The 13,997-nt window shown below is 55.2% G+C and overlaps 42 non-coding genes across 42 annotated transcripts; all 42 read left to right on the top strand.

Moving 5' to 3' along the window:
• Nucleotides 1-111: 111 nt before the first annotated feature.
• Nucleotides 112-193, top strand: Trnal-aag (transfer RNA leucine (anticodon AAG)). The gene has a single exon. It is a non-coding gene; the product is annotated as a tRNA-Leu (tRNA).
• Nucleotides 194-271: 78 nt separating this feature from the next.
• Trnal-cag (transfer RNA leucine (anticodon CAG)) lies at nucleotides 272-353 on the top strand. Its single transcript has one exon. It is a non-coding gene; the product is annotated as a tRNA-Leu (tRNA).
• Nucleotides 354-627: 274 nt separating this feature from the next.
• Trnae-cuc (transfer RNA glutamic acid (anticodon CUC)) lies at nucleotides 628-699 on the top strand. The gene has a single exon. It is a non-coding gene; the product is annotated as a tRNA-Glu (tRNA).
• A 382-nt stretch (nucleotides 700-1,081) lies between these two features.
• Nucleotides 1,082-1,153, top strand: Trnah-gug (transfer RNA histidin (anticodon GUG)). The gene has a single exon. It is a non-coding gene; the product is annotated as a tRNA-His (tRNA).
• Nucleotides 1,154-1,441: 288 nt separating this feature from the next.
• On the top strand, nucleotides 1,442-1,523 carry Trnal-aag (transfer RNA leucine (anticodon AAG)). The gene has a single exon. It is a non-coding gene; the product is annotated as a tRNA-Leu (tRNA).
• A 78-nt stretch (nucleotides 1,524-1,601) lies between these two features.
• On the top strand, nucleotides 1,602-1,683 carry Trnal-cag (transfer RNA leucine (anticodon CAG)). Its single transcript has one exon. It is a non-coding gene; the product is annotated as a tRNA-Leu (tRNA).
• Nucleotides 1,684-1,957: 274 nt separating this feature from the next.
• Trnae-cuc (transfer RNA glutamic acid (anticodon CUC)) lies at nucleotides 1,958-2,029 on the top strand. The gene has a single exon. It is a non-coding gene; the product is annotated as a tRNA-Glu (tRNA).
• A 382-nt stretch (nucleotides 2,030-2,411) lies between these two features.
• Nucleotides 2,412-2,483, top strand: Trnah-gug (transfer RNA histidin (anticodon GUG)). The gene has a single exon. It is a non-coding gene; the product is annotated as a tRNA-His (tRNA).
• A 288-nt stretch (nucleotides 2,484-2,771) lies between these two features.
• Nucleotides 2,772-2,854, top strand: Trnal-aag (transfer RNA leucine (anticodon AAG)). Its single transcript has one exon. It is a non-coding gene; the product is annotated as a tRNA-Leu (tRNA).
• A 79-nt stretch (nucleotides 2,855-2,933) lies between these two features.
• Trnal-cag (transfer RNA leucine (anticodon CAG)) lies at nucleotides 2,934-3,016 on the top strand. The gene has a single exon. It is a non-coding gene; the product is annotated as a tRNA-Leu (tRNA).
• Nucleotides 3,017-3,290: 274 nt separating this feature from the next.
• Nucleotides 3,291-3,362, top strand: Trnae-cuc (transfer RNA glutamic acid (anticodon CUC)). Its single transcript has one exon. It is a non-coding gene; the product is annotated as a tRNA-Glu (tRNA).
• A 382-nt stretch (nucleotides 3,363-3,744) lies between these two features.
• On the top strand, nucleotides 3,745-3,816 carry Trnah-gug (transfer RNA histidin (anticodon GUG)). Its single transcript has one exon. It is a non-coding gene; the product is annotated as a tRNA-His (tRNA).
• Nucleotides 3,817-4,104: 288 nt separating this feature from the next.
• Trnal-aag (transfer RNA leucine (anticodon AAG)) lies at nucleotides 4,105-4,186 on the top strand. Its single transcript has one exon. It is a non-coding gene; the product is annotated as a tRNA-Leu (tRNA).
• Nucleotides 4,187-4,264: 78 nt separating this feature from the next.
• Nucleotides 4,265-4,346, top strand: Trnal-cag (transfer RNA leucine (anticodon CAG)). Its single transcript has one exon. It is a non-coding gene; the product is annotated as a tRNA-Leu (tRNA).
• A 274-nt stretch (nucleotides 4,347-4,620) lies between these two features.
• Trnae-cuc (transfer RNA glutamic acid (anticodon CUC)) lies at nucleotides 4,621-4,692 on the top strand. Its single transcript has one exon. It is a non-coding gene; the product is annotated as a tRNA-Glu (tRNA).
• A 381-nt stretch (nucleotides 4,693-5,073) lies between these two features.
• Trnah-gug (transfer RNA histidin (anticodon GUG)) lies at nucleotides 5,074-5,145 on the top strand. The gene has a single exon. It is a non-coding gene; the product is annotated as a tRNA-His (tRNA).
• A 287-nt stretch (nucleotides 5,146-5,432) lies between these two features.
• Trnal-aag (transfer RNA leucine (anticodon AAG)) lies at nucleotides 5,433-5,514 on the top strand. Its single transcript has one exon. It is a non-coding gene; the product is annotated as a tRNA-Leu (tRNA).
• Nucleotides 5,515-5,592: 78 nt separating this feature from the next.
• Trnal-cag (transfer RNA leucine (anticodon CAG)) lies at nucleotides 5,593-5,674 on the top strand. Its single transcript has one exon. It is a non-coding gene; the product is annotated as a tRNA-Leu (tRNA).
• Nucleotides 5,675-5,947: 273 nt separating this feature from the next.
• Trnae-cuc (transfer RNA glutamic acid (anticodon CUC)) lies at nucleotides 5,948-6,019 on the top strand. The gene has a single exon. It is a non-coding gene; the product is annotated as a tRNA-Glu (tRNA).
• A 382-nt stretch (nucleotides 6,020-6,401) lies between these two features.
• Nucleotides 6,402-6,474, top strand: Trnah-gug (transfer RNA histidin (anticodon GUG)). Its single transcript has one exon. It is a non-coding gene; the product is annotated as a tRNA-His (tRNA).
• Nucleotides 6,475-6,761: 287 nt separating this feature from the next.
• Nucleotides 6,762-6,843, top strand: Trnal-aag (transfer RNA leucine (anticodon AAG)). The gene has a single exon. It is a non-coding gene; the product is annotated as a tRNA-Leu (tRNA).
• A 79-nt stretch (nucleotides 6,844-6,922) lies between these two features.
• Trnal-cag (transfer RNA leucine (anticodon CAG)) lies at nucleotides 6,923-7,004 on the top strand. Its single transcript has one exon. It is a non-coding gene; the product is annotated as a tRNA-Leu (tRNA).
• Nucleotides 7,005-7,278: 274 nt separating this feature from the next.
• Nucleotides 7,279-7,350, top strand: Trnae-cuc (transfer RNA glutamic acid (anticodon CUC)). The gene has a single exon. It is a non-coding gene; the product is annotated as a tRNA-Glu (tRNA).
• A 383-nt stretch (nucleotides 7,351-7,733) lies between these two features.
• Trnah-gug (transfer RNA histidin (anticodon GUG)) lies at nucleotides 7,734-7,805 on the top strand. Its single transcript has one exon. It is a non-coding gene; the product is annotated as a tRNA-His (tRNA).
• A 288-nt stretch (nucleotides 7,806-8,093) lies between these two features.
• On the top strand, nucleotides 8,094-8,175 carry Trnal-aag (transfer RNA leucine (anticodon AAG)). The gene has a single exon. It is a non-coding gene; the product is annotated as a tRNA-Leu (tRNA).
• A 78-nt stretch (nucleotides 8,176-8,253) lies between these two features.
• On the top strand, nucleotides 8,254-8,335 carry Trnal-cag (transfer RNA leucine (anticodon CAG)). Its single transcript has one exon. It is a non-coding gene; the product is annotated as a tRNA-Leu (tRNA).
• A 276-nt stretch (nucleotides 8,336-8,611) lies between these two features.
• Trnae-cuc (transfer RNA glutamic acid (anticodon CUC)) lies at nucleotides 8,612-8,683 on the top strand. Its single transcript has one exon. It is a non-coding gene; the product is annotated as a tRNA-Glu (tRNA).
• Nucleotides 8,684-9,067: 384 nt separating this feature from the next.
• On the top strand, nucleotides 9,068-9,139 carry Trnah-gug (transfer RNA histidin (anticodon GUG)). Its single transcript has one exon. It is a non-coding gene; the product is annotated as a tRNA-His (tRNA).
• Nucleotides 9,140-9,427: 288 nt separating this feature from the next.
• Trnal-aag (transfer RNA leucine (anticodon AAG)) lies at nucleotides 9,428-9,509 on the top strand. Its single transcript has one exon. It is a non-coding gene; the product is annotated as a tRNA-Leu (tRNA).
• Nucleotides 9,510-9,589: 80 nt separating this feature from the next.
• Nucleotides 9,590-9,671, top strand: Trnal-cag (transfer RNA leucine (anticodon CAG)). The gene has a single exon. It is a non-coding gene; the product is annotated as a tRNA-Leu (tRNA).
• A 274-nt stretch (nucleotides 9,672-9,945) lies between these two features.
• Trnae-cuc (transfer RNA glutamic acid (anticodon CUC)) lies at nucleotides 9,946-10,017 on the top strand. The gene has a single exon. It is a non-coding gene; the product is annotated as a tRNA-Glu (tRNA).
• A 382-nt stretch (nucleotides 10,018-10,399) lies between these two features.
• On the top strand, nucleotides 10,400-10,471 carry Trnah-gug (transfer RNA histidin (anticodon GUG)). Its single transcript has one exon. It is a non-coding gene; the product is annotated as a tRNA-His (tRNA).
• A 288-nt stretch (nucleotides 10,472-10,759) lies between these two features.
• Nucleotides 10,760-10,842, top strand: Trnal-aag (transfer RNA leucine (anticodon AAG)). The gene has a single exon. It is a non-coding gene; the product is annotated as a tRNA-Leu (tRNA).
• A 79-nt stretch (nucleotides 10,843-10,921) lies between these two features.
• On the top strand, nucleotides 10,922-11,003 carry Trnal-cag (transfer RNA leucine (anticodon CAG)). The gene has a single exon. It is a non-coding gene; the product is annotated as a tRNA-Leu (tRNA).
• Nucleotides 11,004-11,277: 274 nt separating this feature from the next.
• Trnae-cuc (transfer RNA glutamic acid (anticodon CUC)) lies at nucleotides 11,278-11,350 on the top strand. The gene has a single exon. It is a non-coding gene; the product is annotated as a tRNA-Glu (tRNA).
• A 385-nt stretch (nucleotides 11,351-11,735) lies between these two features.
• Nucleotides 11,736-11,808, top strand: Trnah-gug (transfer RNA histidin (anticodon GUG)). Its single transcript has one exon. It is a non-coding gene; the product is annotated as a tRNA-His (tRNA).
• A 289-nt stretch (nucleotides 11,809-12,097) lies between these two features.
• Nucleotides 12,098-12,179, top strand: Trnal-aag (transfer RNA leucine (anticodon AAG)). Its single transcript has one exon. It is a non-coding gene; the product is annotated as a tRNA-Leu (tRNA).
• Nucleotides 12,180-12,259: 80 nt separating this feature from the next.
• On the top strand, nucleotides 12,260-12,341 carry Trnal-cag (transfer RNA leucine (anticodon CAG)). Its single transcript has one exon. It is a non-coding gene; the product is annotated as a tRNA-Leu (tRNA).
• A 275-nt stretch (nucleotides 12,342-12,616) lies between these two features.
• On the top strand, nucleotides 12,617-12,688 carry Trnae-cuc (transfer RNA glutamic acid (anticodon CUC)). The gene has a single exon. It is a non-coding gene; the product is annotated as a tRNA-Glu (tRNA).
• Nucleotides 12,689-13,071: 383 nt separating this feature from the next.
• Nucleotides 13,072-13,143, top strand: Trnah-gug (transfer RNA histidin (anticodon GUG)). Its single transcript has one exon. It is a non-coding gene; the product is annotated as a tRNA-His (tRNA).
• Nucleotides 13,144-13,431: 288 nt separating this feature from the next.
• On the top strand, nucleotides 13,432-13,513 carry Trnal-aag (transfer RNA leucine (anticodon AAG)). Its single transcript has one exon. It is a non-coding gene; the product is annotated as a tRNA-Leu (tRNA).
• Nucleotides 13,514-13,592: 79 nt separating this feature from the next.
• On the top strand, nucleotides 13,593-13,674 carry Trnal-cag (transfer RNA leucine (anticodon CAG)). The gene has a single exon. It is a non-coding gene; the product is annotated as a tRNA-Leu (tRNA).
• The last annotated feature ends 323 nt before the right edge of the window (nucleotides 13,675-13,997 follow it).

Genomic DNA, 13,997 nt, shown 5'->3' with positions numbered 1-13,997 from the left:
CTCTCTTCGAAGAAGGCATTTGTTTGAGGTGCAATGGATGAGCAGCCAGTCGCAGCAGAACAGGAAGCTGTGTCGTGGACTGTTTCTACAAAAGCGAAGAACACTGGCACAGGTAGCGTGGCCGAGCGGTCTAAGGCGCTGGTTTAAGGCACCAGTCTCTTCGGAGGCGTGGGTTCGAATCCCACCGCTGCCAATTTTTTCTCGTTTTTTGTGCCATTGCGGTGTTTTCTCGTGGGGTAGAACGCAGCTCCTCTGACCGCCGTGCGGCGTCGGTAGCGTGGCCGAGCGGTCTAAGGCGCTGGTTTCAGGCACCAGTCTCCTCGGAGGCGTGGGTTCGAATCCCACCGCTGCCAATGTTTTCTGTCTCGAAAGCCGGAGCACTGACTACCCGCGACGAAACAGCGCAGCAAGCCGTGAGCGTCTCTTTCTTAAATTGTCGCAGCACAGTGCGCGGTGCAACGACATGATTCACAGGCGCAGTTTGGTGTCATGATGGCTGGCGTTCGTCTCCACGAAATGTGTCCCGAGCATGCCGTTGTACAAAGAGGGAGCGCCTATGTTTACAGTTGTCGTTAAGTAGCGTGCGTATAGCTTGCTGTGTTCGCTGGAGGAGCCCTTGTGCCGTTGTCCGGTGTGGTCTAGTGGCTAGGATACCTGGCTCTCACCCAGGAGGCCCGGGTTCGATTCCCGGTACCGGAAATGCGCATTTTGCTGCTCCTCTTATGCGACTTGGCCCGACTTAGCTCGACTGACGCTCCGCTGACGCTTGCAGAAAACTACGTTAAGTACGATTCGGCGTGACAAGTGACGGCGAGAGCGATGCGACATCTGTCCACCTCTAATCGAGGCACATACCTGTGGTCATCAGACTTGGAGGACTGCAAGACATTGCCACTGGGGTTGAATGCAGCTAACCACACTGCTTGGTGTCCTAACAGCGCAGACACGTTCGTTTGCCAGTATACATATAATGGAGATCGCGTCTGACACAGCTGTGGGGAGACGCAGTGGTGTGTGGGCCGAGCTTTGCTGTTCATCGCCACTTGCAGTCGCGAGAACTGCTGTCGGCGGTGCTTCCGTGGCCGTGATCGTCTAGTGGTTAGGACATTGCGTTGTGGCCGCAATAACCCAGGTTCGAATCCTGGTCACGGCAATTTTTAAACTTTTTGCCTTGCTGTCGCTGCAGTGACGATTGTGACTCAGTGTTTGAAAACACGGTGCCCTCTTGATTTTTCACTCATGTTCCGCAGGCTGCAGGTGGCACTACCAATTCATTATCAACACGTAATGCCGCCGCACCAGAGCGCGGGCAGCTGCCTGTGTAGTGAATCTCTCTTCGAAGAAGGCATTTGTTTGAGGTGCAATGGATGAGCAGCCAGTCGCAGCAGAACAGGAAGCTGTGTCGTGGACTGTTTCTACAAAAGCGAAGAACACTGGCACAGGTAGCGTGGCCGAGCGGTCTAAGGCGCTGGTTTAAGGCACCAGTCTCTTCGGAGGCGTGGGTTCGAATCCCACCGCTGCCAATTTTTTCTCGTTTTTTGTGCCATTGCGGTGTTTTCTCGTGGGGTAGAACGCAGCTCCTCTGACCGCCGTGCGGCGTCGGTAGCGTGGCCGAGCGGTCTAAGGCGCTGGTTTCAGGCACCAGTCTCCTCGGAGGCGTGGGTTCGAATCCCACCGCTGCCAATGTTTTCTGTCTCGAAAGCCGGAGCACTGACTACCCGCGACGAAACAGCGCAGCAAGCCGTGAGCGTCTCTTTCTTAAATTGTCGCAGCACAGTGCGCGGTGCAACGACATGATTCACAGGCGCAGTTTGGTGTCATGATGGCTGGCGTTCGTCTCCACGAAATGTGTCCCGAGCATGCCGTTGTACAAAGAGGGAGCGCCTATGTTTACAGTTGTCGTTAAGTAGCGTGCGTATAGCTTGCTGTGTTCGCTGGAGGAGCCCTTGTGCCGTTGTCCGGTGTGGTCTAGTGGCTAGGATACCTGGCTCTCACCCAGGAGGCCCGGGTTCGATTCCCGGTACCGGAAATGCGCATTTTGCTGCTCCTCTTATGCGACTTGGCCCGACTTAGCTCGACTGACGCTCCGCTGACGCTTGCAGAAAACTACGTTAAGTACGATTCGGCGTGACAAGTGACGGCGAGAGCGATGCGACATCTGTCCACCTCTAATCGAGGCACATACCTGTGGTCATCAGACTTGGAGGACTGCAAGACATTGCCACTGGGGTTGAATGCAGCTAACCACACTGCTTGGTGTCCTAACAGCGCAGACACGTTCGTTTGCCAGTATACATATAATGGAGATCGCGTCTGACACAGCTGTGGGGAGACGCAGTGGTGTGTGGGCCGAGCTTTGCTGTTCATCGCCACTTGCAGTCGCGAGAACTGCTGTCGGCGGTGCTTCCGTGGCCGTGATCGTCTAGTGGTTAGGACATTGCGTTGTGGCCGCAATAACCCAGGTTCGAATCCTGGTCACGGCAATTTTTAAACTTTTTGCCTTGCTGTCGCTGCAGTGACGATTGTGACTCAGTGTTTGAAAACACGGTGCCCTCTTGATTTTTCACTCATGTTCCGCAGGCTGCAGGTGGCACTACCAATTCATTATCAACACGTAATGCCGCCGCACCAGAGCGCGGGCAGCTGCCTGTGTAGTGAATCTCTCTTCGAAGAAGGCATTTGTTTGAGGTGCAATGGATGAGCAGCCAGTCGCAGCAGAACAGGAAGCTGTGTCGTGGACTGTTTCTACAAAAGCGAAGAACACTGGCACAGGTAGCGTGGCCGAGCGGTCTAAGGGCGCTGGTTTAAGGCACCAGTCTCTTCGGAGGCGTGGGTTCGAATCCCACCGCTGCCAATTTTTTCTCGTTTTTTGTGCCATTGCGGTGTTTTCCTCGTGGGGTAGAACGCAGCTCCTCTGACCGCCGTGCGGCGTCGGTAGCGTGGCCGAGCGGTCTAAGGCGCTGGTTTCAGGCACCAGTCTCCTCGGAGGCGTGGGTTCGAATCCCCACCGCTGCCAATGTTTTCTGTCTCGAAAGCCGGAGCACTGACTACCCGCGACGAAACAGCGCAGCAAGCCGTGAGCGTCTCTTTCTTAAATTGTCGCAGCACAGTGCGCGGTGCAACGACATGATTCACAGGCGCAGTTTGGTGTCATGATGGCTGGCGTTCGTCTCCGCGAAATGTGTCCCGAGCATGCCGTTGTACAAAGAGGGAGCGCCTATGTTTACAGTTGTCGTTAAGTAGCGTGCGTATAGCTTGCTGTGTTCGCTGGAGGAGCCCTTGTGCCGTTGTCCGGTGTGGTCTAGTGGCTAGGATACCTGGCTCTCACCCAGGAGGCCCGGGTTCGATTCCCGGTACCGGAAATGCGCATTTTGCTGCTCCTCTTATGCGACTTGGCCCGACTTAGCTCGACTGACGCTCCGCTGACGCTTGCAGAAAACTACGTTAAGTACGATTCGGCGTGACAAGTGACGGCGAGAGCGATGCGACATCTGTCCACCTCTAATCGAGGCACATACCTGTGGTCATCAGACTTGGAGGACTGCAAGACATTGCCACTGGGGTTGAATGCAGCTAACCACACTGCTTGGTGTCCTAACAGCGCAGACACGTTCGTTTGCCAGTATACATATAATGGAGATCGCGTCTGACACAGCTGTGGGGAGACGCAGTGGTGTGTGGGCCGAGCTTTGCTGTTCATCGCCACTTGCAGTCGCGAGAACTGCTGTCGGCGGTGCTTCCGTGGCCGTGATCGTCTAGTGGTTAGGACATTGCGTTGTGGCCGCAATAACCCAGGTTCGAATCCTGGTCACGGCAATTTTTAAACTTTTTGCCTTGCTGTCGCTGCAGTGACGATTGTGACTCAGTGTTTGAAAACACGGTGCCCTCTTGATTTTTCACTCATGTTCCGCAGGCTGCAGGTGGCACTACCAATTCATTATCAACACGTAATGCCGCCGCACCAGAGCGCGGGCAGCTGCCTGTGTAGTGAATCTCTCTTCGAAGAAGGCATTTGTTTGAGGTGCAATGGATGAGCAGCCAGTCGCAGCAGAACAGGAAGCTGTGTCGTGGACTGTTTCTACAAAAGCGAAGAACACTGGCACAGGTAGCGTGGCCGAGCGGTCTAAGGCGCTGGTTTAAGGCACCAGTCTCTTCGGAGGCGTGGGTTCGAATCCCACCGCTGCCAATTTTTTCTCGTTTTTTGTGCCATTGCGGTGTTTTCTCGTGGGGTAGAACGCAGCTCCTCTGACCGCCGTGCGGCGTCGGTAGCGTGGCCGAGCGGTCTAAGGCGCTGGTTTCAGGCACCAGTCTCCTCGGAGGCGTGGGTTCGAATCCCACCGCTGCCAATGTTTTCTGTCTCGAAAGCCGGAGCACTGACTACCCGCGACGAAACAGCGCAGCAAGCCGTGAGCGTCTCTTTCTTAAATTGTCGCAGCACAGTGCGCGGTGCAACGACATGATTCACAGGCGCAGTTTGGTGTCATGATGGCTGGCGTTCGTCTCCGCGAAATGTGTCCCGAGCATGCCGTTGTACAAAGAGGGAGCGCCTATGTTTACAGTTGTCGTTAAGTAGCGTGCGTATAGCTTGCTGTGTTCGCTGGAGGAGCCCTTGTGCCGTTGTCCGGTGTGGTCTAGTGGCTAGGATACCTGGCTCTCACCCAGGAGGCCCGGGTTCGATTCCCGGTACCGGAAATGCGCATTTTGCTGCTCCTCTTATGCGACTTGGCCGACTTAGCTCGACTGACGCTCCGCTGACGCTTGCAGAAAACTACGTTAAGTACGATTCGGCGTGACAAGTGACGGCGAGAGCGATGCGACATCTGTCCACCTCTAATCGAGGCACATACCTGTGGTCATCAGACTTGGAGGACTGCAAGACATTGCCACTGGGGTTGAATGCAGCTAACCACACTGCTTGGTGTCCTAACAGCGCAGACACGTTCGTTTGCCAGTATACATATAATGGAGATCGCGTCTGACACAGCTGTGGGGAGACGCAGTGGTGTGTGGGCCGAGCTTTGCTGTTCATCGCCACTTGCAGTCGCGAGAACTGCTGTCGGCGGTGCTTCCGTGGCCGTGATCGTCTAGTGGTTAGGACATTGCGTTGTGGCCGCAATAACCCAGGTTCGAATCCTGGTCACGGCAATTTTTAAACTTTTTGCCTTGCTGTCGCTGCAGTGACGATTGTGACTCAGTGTTTGAAAACACGGTGCCCTCTTGATTTTTCACTCATGTTCGCAGGCTGCAGGTGGCACTACCAATTCATTATCAACACGTAATGCCGCCGCACCAGAGCGCGGGCAGCTGCCTGTGTAGTGAATCTCTCTTCGAAGAAGGCATTTGTTTGAGGTGCAATGGATGAGCAGCCAGTCGCAGCAGAACAGGAAGCTGTGTCGTGGACTGTTTCTACAAAAGCGAAGAACACTGGCACAGGTAGCGTGGCCGAGCGGTCTAAGGCGCTGGTTTAAGGCACCAGTCTCTTCGGAGGCGTGGGTTCGAATCCCACCGCTGCCAATTTTTTCTCGTTTTTTGTGCCATTGCGGTGTTTTCTCGTGGGGTAGAACGCAGCTCCTCTGACCGCCGTGCGGCGTCGGTAGCGTGGCCGAGCGGTCTAAGGCGCTGGTTTCAGGCACCAGTCTCCTCGGAGGCGTGGGTTCGAATCCCACCGCTGCCAATGTTTTCTGTCTCGAAAGCCGGAGCACTGACTACCCGCGACGAAACAGCGCAGCAAGCCGTGAGCGTCTCTTTCTTAAATTGTCGCAGCACAGTGCGCGGTGCAACGACATGATTCACAGGCGCAGTTTGGTGTCATGATGGCTGGCGTTCGTCTCCGCGAAATGTGTCCCGAGCATGCCGTTGTACAAAGAGGGAGCGCCTATGTTTACAGTTGTCGTTAAGTAGCGTGCGTATAGCTTGCTGTGTTCGCTGGAGGAGCCCTTGTGCCGTGTCCGGTGTGGTCTAGTGGCTAGGATACCTGGCTCTCACCCAGGAGGCCCGGGTTCGATTCCCGGTACCGGAAATGCGCATTTTGCTGCTCCTCTTATGCGACTTGGCCCGACTTAGCTCGACTGACGCTCCGCTGACGCTTGCAGAAAACTACGTTAAGTACGATTCGGCGTGACAAGTGACGGCGAGAGCGATGCGACATCTGTCCACCTCTAATCGAGGCACATACCTGTGGTCATCAGACTTGGAGGACTGCAAGACATTGCCACTGGGGTTGAATGCAGCTAACCACACTGCTTGGTGTCCTAACAGCGCAGACACGTTCGTTTGCCAGTATACATATAATGGAGATCGCGTCTGACACAGCTGTGGGGAGACGCAGTGGTGTGTGGGCCGAGCTTTGCTGTTCATCGCCACTTGCAGTCGCGAGAACTGCTGTCGGCGGTGCTTCCGTGGCCGTGATCGTCTAGTGGTTAGGACATTGCGGTTGTGGCCGCAATAACCCAGGTTCGAATCCTGGTCACGGCAATTTTTAAACTTTTTGCCTTGCTGTCGCTGCAGTGACGATTGTGACTCAGTGTTTGAAAACACGGTGCCCTCTTGATTTTTCACTCATGTTCCGCAGGCTGCAGGTGGCACTACCAATTCATTATCAACACGTAATGCCGCCGCACCAGAGCGCGGGCAGCTGCCTGTGTAGTGAATCTCTCTTCGAAGAAGGCATTTGTTTGAGGTGCAATGGATGAGCAGCAGTCGCAGCAGAACAGGAAGCTGTGTCGTGGACTGTTTCTACAAAAGCGAAGAACACTGGCACAGGTAGCGTGGCCGAGCGGTCTAAGGCGCTGGTTTAAGGCACCAGTCTCTTCGGAGGCGTGGGTTCGAATCCCACCGCTGCCAATTTTTTCTCGTTTTTTGTGCCATTGCGGGTGTTTTCTCGTGGGGTAGAACGCAGCTCCTCTGACCGCCGTGCGGCGTCGGTAGCGTGGCCGAGCGGTCTAAGGCGCTGGTTTCAGGCACCAGTCTCCTCGGAGGCGTGGGTTCGAATCCCACCGCTGCCAATGTTTTCTGTCTCGAAAGCCGGAGCACTGACTACCCGCGACGAAACAGCGCAGCAAGCCGTGAGCGTCTCTTTCTTAAATTGTCGCAGCACAGTGCGCGGTGCAACGACATGATTCACAGGCGCAGTTTGGTGTCATGATGGCTGGCGTTCGTCTCCGCGAAATGTGTCCCGAGCATGCCGTTGTACAAAGAGGGAGCGCCTATGTTTACAGTTGTCGTTAAGTAGCGTGCGTATAGCTTGCTGTGTTCGCTGGAGGAGCCCTTGTGCCGTTGTCCGGTGTGGTCTAGTGGCTAGGATACCTGGCTCTCACCCAGGAGGCCCGGGTTCGATTCCCGGTACCGGAAATGCGCATTTTGCTGCTCCTCTTATGCGACTTGGCCCGACTTAGCTCGACTGACGCTCCGCTGACGCTTGCAGAAAACTACGTTAAGTACGATTCGGCGTGACAAGTGACGGCGAGAGCGATGCGACATCTGTCCACCTCTAATCGAGGCACATACCTGTGGTCATCAGACTTGGAGGACTGCAAGACATTGCCACTGGGGTTGAATGCAGCTAACCACACTGCTTGGTGTCCTAACAGCGCAGACACGTTCGTTTGCCAGTATACATATAATGGAGATCGCGTCTGACACAGCTGTGGGGAGACGCAGTGGTGTGTGGGCCGAGCTTTGCTGTTCATGCGCCACTTGCAGTCGCGAGAACTGCTGTCGGCGGTGCTTCCGTGGCCGTGATCGTCTAGTGGTTAGGACATTGCGTTGTGGCCGCAATAACCCAGGTTCGAATCCTGGTCACGGCAATTTTTAAACTTTTTGCCTTGCTGTCGCTGCAGTGACGATTGTGACTCAGTGTTTGAAAACACGGTGCCCTCTTGATTTTTCACTCATGTTCCGCAGGCTGCAGGTGGCACTACCAATTCATTATCAACACGTAATGCCGCCGCACCAGAGCGCGGGCAGCTGCCTGTGTAGTGAATCTCTCTTCGAAGAAGGCATTTGTTTGAGGTGCAATGGATGAGCAGCCAGTCGCAGCAGAACAGGAAGCTGTGTCGTGGACTGTTTCTACAAAAGCGAAGAACACTGGCACAGGTAGCGTGGCCGAGCGGTCTAAGGCGCTGGTTTAAGGCACCAGTCTCTTCGGAGGCGTGGGTTCGAATCCCACCGCTGCCAATTTTTTCTCGTTTTTTGTGCCATTGCGGTGTTTTCTCGTGGGGTAGAACGCAGCTCCTCTGACCGCCGTGCGGCGTCGGTAGCGTGGCCGAGCGGTCTAAGGCGCTGGTTTCAGGCACCAGTCTCCTCGGAGGCGTGGGTTCGAATCCCACCGCTGCCAATGTTTTCTGTCTCGAAAGCCGGAGCACTGACTACCCGCGACGAAACAGCGCAGCAAGCCGTGAGCGTCTCTTTCTTAAATTGTCGCAGCACAGTGCGCGGTGCAAACGACATGATTCACAGGCGCAGTTTGGTGTCATGATGGCTGGCGTTCGTCTCCGCGAAATGTGTCCCGAGCATGCCGTTGTACAAAGAGGGAGCGCCTATGTTTACAGTTGTCGTTAAGTAGCGTGCGTATAGCTTGCTGTGTTCGCTGGAGGAGCCCCTTGTGCCGTTGTCCGGTGTGGTCTAGTGGCTAGGATACCTGGCTCTCACCCAGGAGGCCCGGGTTCGATTCCCGGTACCGGAAATGCGCATTTTGCTGCTCCTCTTATGCGACTTGGCCCGACTTAGCTCGACTGACGCTCCGCTGACGCTTGCAGAAAACTACGTTAAGTACGATTCGGCGTGACAAGTGACGGCGAGAGCGATGCGACATCTGTCCACCTCTAATCGAGGCACATACCTGTGGTCATCAGACTTGGAGGACTGCAAGGACATTGCCACTGGGGTTGAATGCAGCTAACCACACTGCTTGGTGTCCTAACAGCGCAGACACGTTCTGTTTGCCAGTATACATATAATGGAGATCGCGTCTGACACAGCTGTGGGGAGACGCAGTGGTGTGTGGGCCGAGCTTTGCTGTTCATCGCCACTTGCAGTCGCGAGAACTGCTGTCGGCGGTGCTTCCGTGGCCGTGATCGTCTAGTGGTTAGGACATTGCGTTGTGGCCGCAATAACCCAGGTTCGAATCCTGGTCACGGCAATTTTTAAACTTTTTGCCTTGCTGTCGCTGCAGTGACGATTGTGACTCAGTGTTTGAAAACACGGTGCCCTCTTGATTTTTCACTCATGTTCCGCAGGCTGCAGGTGGCACTACCAATTCATTATCAACACGTAATGCCGCCGCACCAGAGCGCGGGCAGCTGCCTGTGTAGTGAATCTCTCTTCGAAGAAGGCATTTGTTTGAGGTGCAATGGATGAGCAGCCAGTCGCAGCAGAACAGGAAGCTGTGTCGTGGACTGTTTCTACAAAAGCGAAGAACACTGGCACAGGTAGCGTGGCCGAGCGGTCTAAGGCGCTGGTTTAAGGCACCAGTCTCTTCGGAGGCGTGGGTTCGAATCCCACCGCTGCCAATTTTTTCTCGTTTTTTGTGCCATTGCGGTGTTTTCTCGTGGGGTAGAACGCAAGCTCCTCTGACCGCCCGTGCGGCGTCGGTAGCGTGGCCGAGCGGTCTAAGGCGCTGGTTTCAGGCACCAGTCTCCTCGGAGGCGTGGGTTCGAATCCCACCGCTGCCAATGTTTTCTGTCTCGAAAGCCGGAGCACTGACTACCCGCGACGAAACAGCGCAGCAAGCCGTGAGCGTCTCTTTCTTAAATTGTCGCAGCACAGTGCGCGGTGCAACGACATGATTCACAGGCGCAGTTTGGTGTCATGATGGCTGGCGTTCGTCTCCGCGAAATGTGTCCCGAGCATGCCGTTGTACAAAGAGGGAGCGCCTATGTTTACAGTTGTCGTTAAGTAGCGTGCGTATAGCTTGCTGTGTTCGCTGGAGGAGCCCTTGTGCCGTTGTCCGGTGTGGTCTAGTGGCTAGGATACCTGGCTCTCACCCAGGAGGCCCGGGTTCGATTCCCGGTACCGGAAATGCGCATTTTGCTGCTCCTCTTATGCGACTTGGCCCGACTTAGCTCGACTGACGCTCCGCTGACGCTTGCAGAAAACTACGTTAAGTACGATTCGGCGTGACAAGTGACGGCGAGAGCGATGCGACATCTGTCCACCTCTAATCGAGGCACATACCTGTGGTCATCAGACTTGGAGGACTGCAAGACATTGCCACTGGGGTTGAATGCAGCTAACCACACTGCTTGGTGTCCTAACAGCGCAGACACGTTCGTTTGCCAGTATACATATAATGGAGATCGCGTCTGACACAGCTGTGGGGAGACGCAGTGGTGTGTGGGCCGAGCTTTGCTGTTCATCGCCACTTGCAGTCGCGAGAACTGCTGTCGGCGGTGCTTCCGTGGCCGTGATCGTCTAGTGGTTAGGACATTGCGTTGTGGCCGCAATAACCCAGGTTCGAATCCTGGTCACGGCAATTTTTAAACTTTTTGCCTTGCTGTCGCTGCAGTGACGATTGTGACTCAGTGTTTGAAAACACGGTGCCCTCTTGATTTTTCACTCATGTTCCGCAGGCTGCAGGTGGCACTACCAATTCATTATCAACACGTAATGCCGCCGCACCAGAGCGCGGGCAGCTGCCTGTGTAGTGAATCTCTCTTCGAAGAAGGCATTTGTTTGAGGTGCAATGGATGAGCAGCCAGTCGCAGCAGAACAGGAAGCTGTGTCGTGGACTGTTTCTACAAAAGCGAAGAACACTGGCACAGGTAGCGTGGGCCGAGCGGTCTAAGGCGCTGGTTTAAGGCACCAGTCTCTTCGGAGGCGTGGGTTCGAATCCCACCGCTGCCAATTTTTTCTCGTTTTTTGTGCCATTGCGGTGTTTTCCTCGTGGGGTAGAACGCAGCTCCTCTGACCGCCGTGCGGCGTCGGTAGCGTGGCCGAGCGGTCTAAGGCGCTGGTTTCAGGCACCAGTCTCCTCGGAGGCGTGGGTTCGAATCCCACCGCTGCCAATGTTTTCTGTCTCGAAAGCCGGAGCACTGACTACCCGCGACGAAACAGCGCAGCAAGCCGTGAGCGTCTCTTTCTTAAATTGTCGCAGCACAGTGCGCGGTGCAACGACATGATTCACAGGCGCAGTTTGGTGTCATGATGGCTGGCGTTCGTCTCCGCGAAATGTGTCCCGAGCATGCCGTTGTACAAAGAGGGAGCGCCTATGTTTACAGTTGTCGTTAAGTAGCGTGCGTATAGCTTGCTGTGTTCGCTGGAGGAGCCCTTGTGCCGTTGTCCGGTGTGGTCTAGTGGCTAGGATACCTGGCTCTCACCCAGGAGGCCCGGGTTCGATTCCCGGTACCGGGAAAATGCGCATTTTGCTGCTCCTCTTATGCGACTTGGCCCGACTTAGCTCGACTGACGCTCCGCTGACGCTTGCAGAAAACTACGTTAAGTACGATTCGGCGTGACAAGTGACGGCGAGAGCGATGCGACATCTGTCCACCTCTAATCGAGGCACATACCTGTGGTCATCAGACTTGGAGGACTGCAAGACATTGCCACTGGGGTTGAATGCAGCTAACCACACTGCTTGGTGTCCTAGACAGCGCAGACACGTTCGTTTGCCAGTATACATATAATGGAGATCGCGTCTGACACAGCTGTGGGGGAGACGCAGTGGTGTGTGGGCCGAGCTTTGCTGTTCATCGCCACTTGCAGTCGCGAGAACTGCTGTCGGCGGTGCTTCCGTGGCCGTGATCGTCTAGTGGTTAGGGACATTGCGTTGTGGCCGCAATAACCCAGGTTCGAATCCTGGTCACGGCAATTTTTAAACTTTTTGCCTTGCTGTCGCTGCAGTGACGATTGTGACTCAGTGTTTGAAAACACGGTGCCCTCTTGATTTTTCACTCATGTTCCGCAGGCTGCAGGTGGCACTGACCAATTCATTATCAACACGTAATGCCGCCGCACCAGAGCGCGGGCAGCTGCCTGTGTAGTGAATCTCTCTTCGAAGAAGGCATTTGTTTGAGGTGCAATGGATGAGCAGCCAGTCGCAGCAGAACAGGAAGCTGTGTCGTGGACTGTTTCTACAAAAGCGAAGAACACTGGCACAGGTAGCGTGGCCGAGCGGTCTAAGGCGCTGGTTTAAGGCACCAGTCTCTTCGGAGGCGTGGGTTCGAATCCCACCGCTGCCAATTTTTTCTCGTTTTTTTGTGCCATTGCGGTGTTTTCCTCGTGGGGTAGAACGCAGCTCCTCTGACCGCCGTGCGGCGTCGGTAGCGTGGCCGAGCGGTCTAAGGCGCTGGTTTCAGGCACCAGTCTCCTCGGAGGCGTGGGTTCGAATCCCACCGCTGCCAATGTTTTCTGTCTCGAAAGCCGGAGCACTGACTACCCCGCGACGAAACAGCGCAGCAAGCCGTGAGCGTCTCTTTCTTAAATTGTCGCAGCACAGTGCGCGGTGCAACGACATGATTCACAGGCGCAGTTTGGTGTCATGATGGCTGGCGTTCGTCTCCGCGAAATGTGTCCCGAGCATGCCGTTGTACAAAGAGGGAGCGCCTATGTTTACAGTTGTCGTTAAGTAGCGTGCGTATAGCTTGCTGTGTTCGCTGGAGGAGCCCTTGTGCCGTTGTCCGGTGTGGTCTAGTGGCTAGGATACCTGGCTCTCACCCAGGAGGCCCGGGTTCGATTCCCGGTACCGGAAATGCGCATTTTGCTGCTCCTCTTATGCGACTTGGCCCGACTTAGCTCGACTGACGCTCCGCTGACGCTTGCAGAAAACTACGTTAAGTACGATTCGGCGTGACAAGTGACGGCGAGAGCGATGCGACATCTGTCCACCTCTAATCGAGGCACATACCTGTGGTCATCAGACTTGGAGGACTGCAAGACATTGCCACTGGGGTTGAATGCAGCTAACCACACTGCTTGGTGTCCTAACAGCGCAGACACGTTCGTTTGCCAGTATTACATATAATGGAGATCGCGTCTGACACAGCTGTGGGGAGACGCAGTGGTGTGTGGGCCGAGCTTTGCTGTTCATCGCCACTTGCAGTCGCGAGAACTGCTGTCGGCGGTGCTTCCGTGGCCGTGATCGTCTAGTGGTTAGGACATTGCGTTGTGGCCGCAATAACCCAGGTTCGAATCCTGGTCACGGCAATTTTTAAACTTTTTGCCTTGCTGTCGCTGCAGTGACGATTGTGACTCAGTGTTTGAAAACACGGTGCCCTCTTGATTTTTCACTCATGTTCCGCAGGCTGCAGGTGGCACTACCAATTCATTATCAACACGTAATGCCGCCGCACCAGAGCGCGGGCAGCTGCCTGTGTAGTGAATCTCTCTTCGAAGAAGGCATTTGTTTGAGGTGCAATGGATGAGCAGCCAGTCGCAGCAGAACAGGGAAGCTGTGTCGTGGACTGTTTCTACAAAAGCGAAGACACTGGCACAGGTAGCGTGGCCGAGCGGTCTAAGGCGCTGGTTTAAGGCACCAGTCTCTTCGGAGGCGTGGGTTCGAATCCCACCGCTGCCAATTTTTTCTCGTTTTTTGTGCCATTGCGGTGTTTTCTCGTGGGGGTAGAACGCAGCTCCTCTGACCGCCGTGCGGCGTCGGTAGCGTGGCCGAGCGGTCTAAGGCGCTGGTTTCAGGCACCAGTCTCCTCGGAGGCGTGGGTTCGAATCCCACCGCTGCCAATGTTTTCTGTCTCGAAAGCCGGAGCACTGACTACCCGCGACGAAACAGCGCAGCAAGCCGTGAGCGTCTCTTTCTTAAATTGTCGCAGCACAGTGCGCGGTGCAACGACATGATTCACAGGCGCAGTTTGGTGTCATGATGGCTGGCGTTCGTCTCCGCGAAATGTGTCCCGAGCATGCCGTTGTACAAAGAGGGAGCGCCTATGTTTACAGTTGTCGTTAAGTAGCGTGCGTATAGCTTGCTGTGTTCGCTGGAGGAGCCCTTGTGCCGTTGTCCGGTGTGGTCTAGTGGCTAGGATACCTGGCTCTCACCCAGGAGGCCC

This window comes from Schistocerca cancellata, unplaced genomic scaffold (assembly GCF_023864275.1).
Source record: "Schistocerca cancellata isolate TAMUIC-IGC-003103 unplaced genomic scaffold, iqSchCanc2.1 HiC_scaffold_452, whole genome shotgun sequence".
In the NCBI taxonomy this organism is placed as follows: domain Eukaryota; kingdom Metazoa; phylum Arthropoda; class Insecta; order Orthoptera; family Acrididae; genus Schistocerca; species Schistocerca cancellata.
This window is presented reverse-complemented; position numbering and strand designations above follow the sequence as displayed.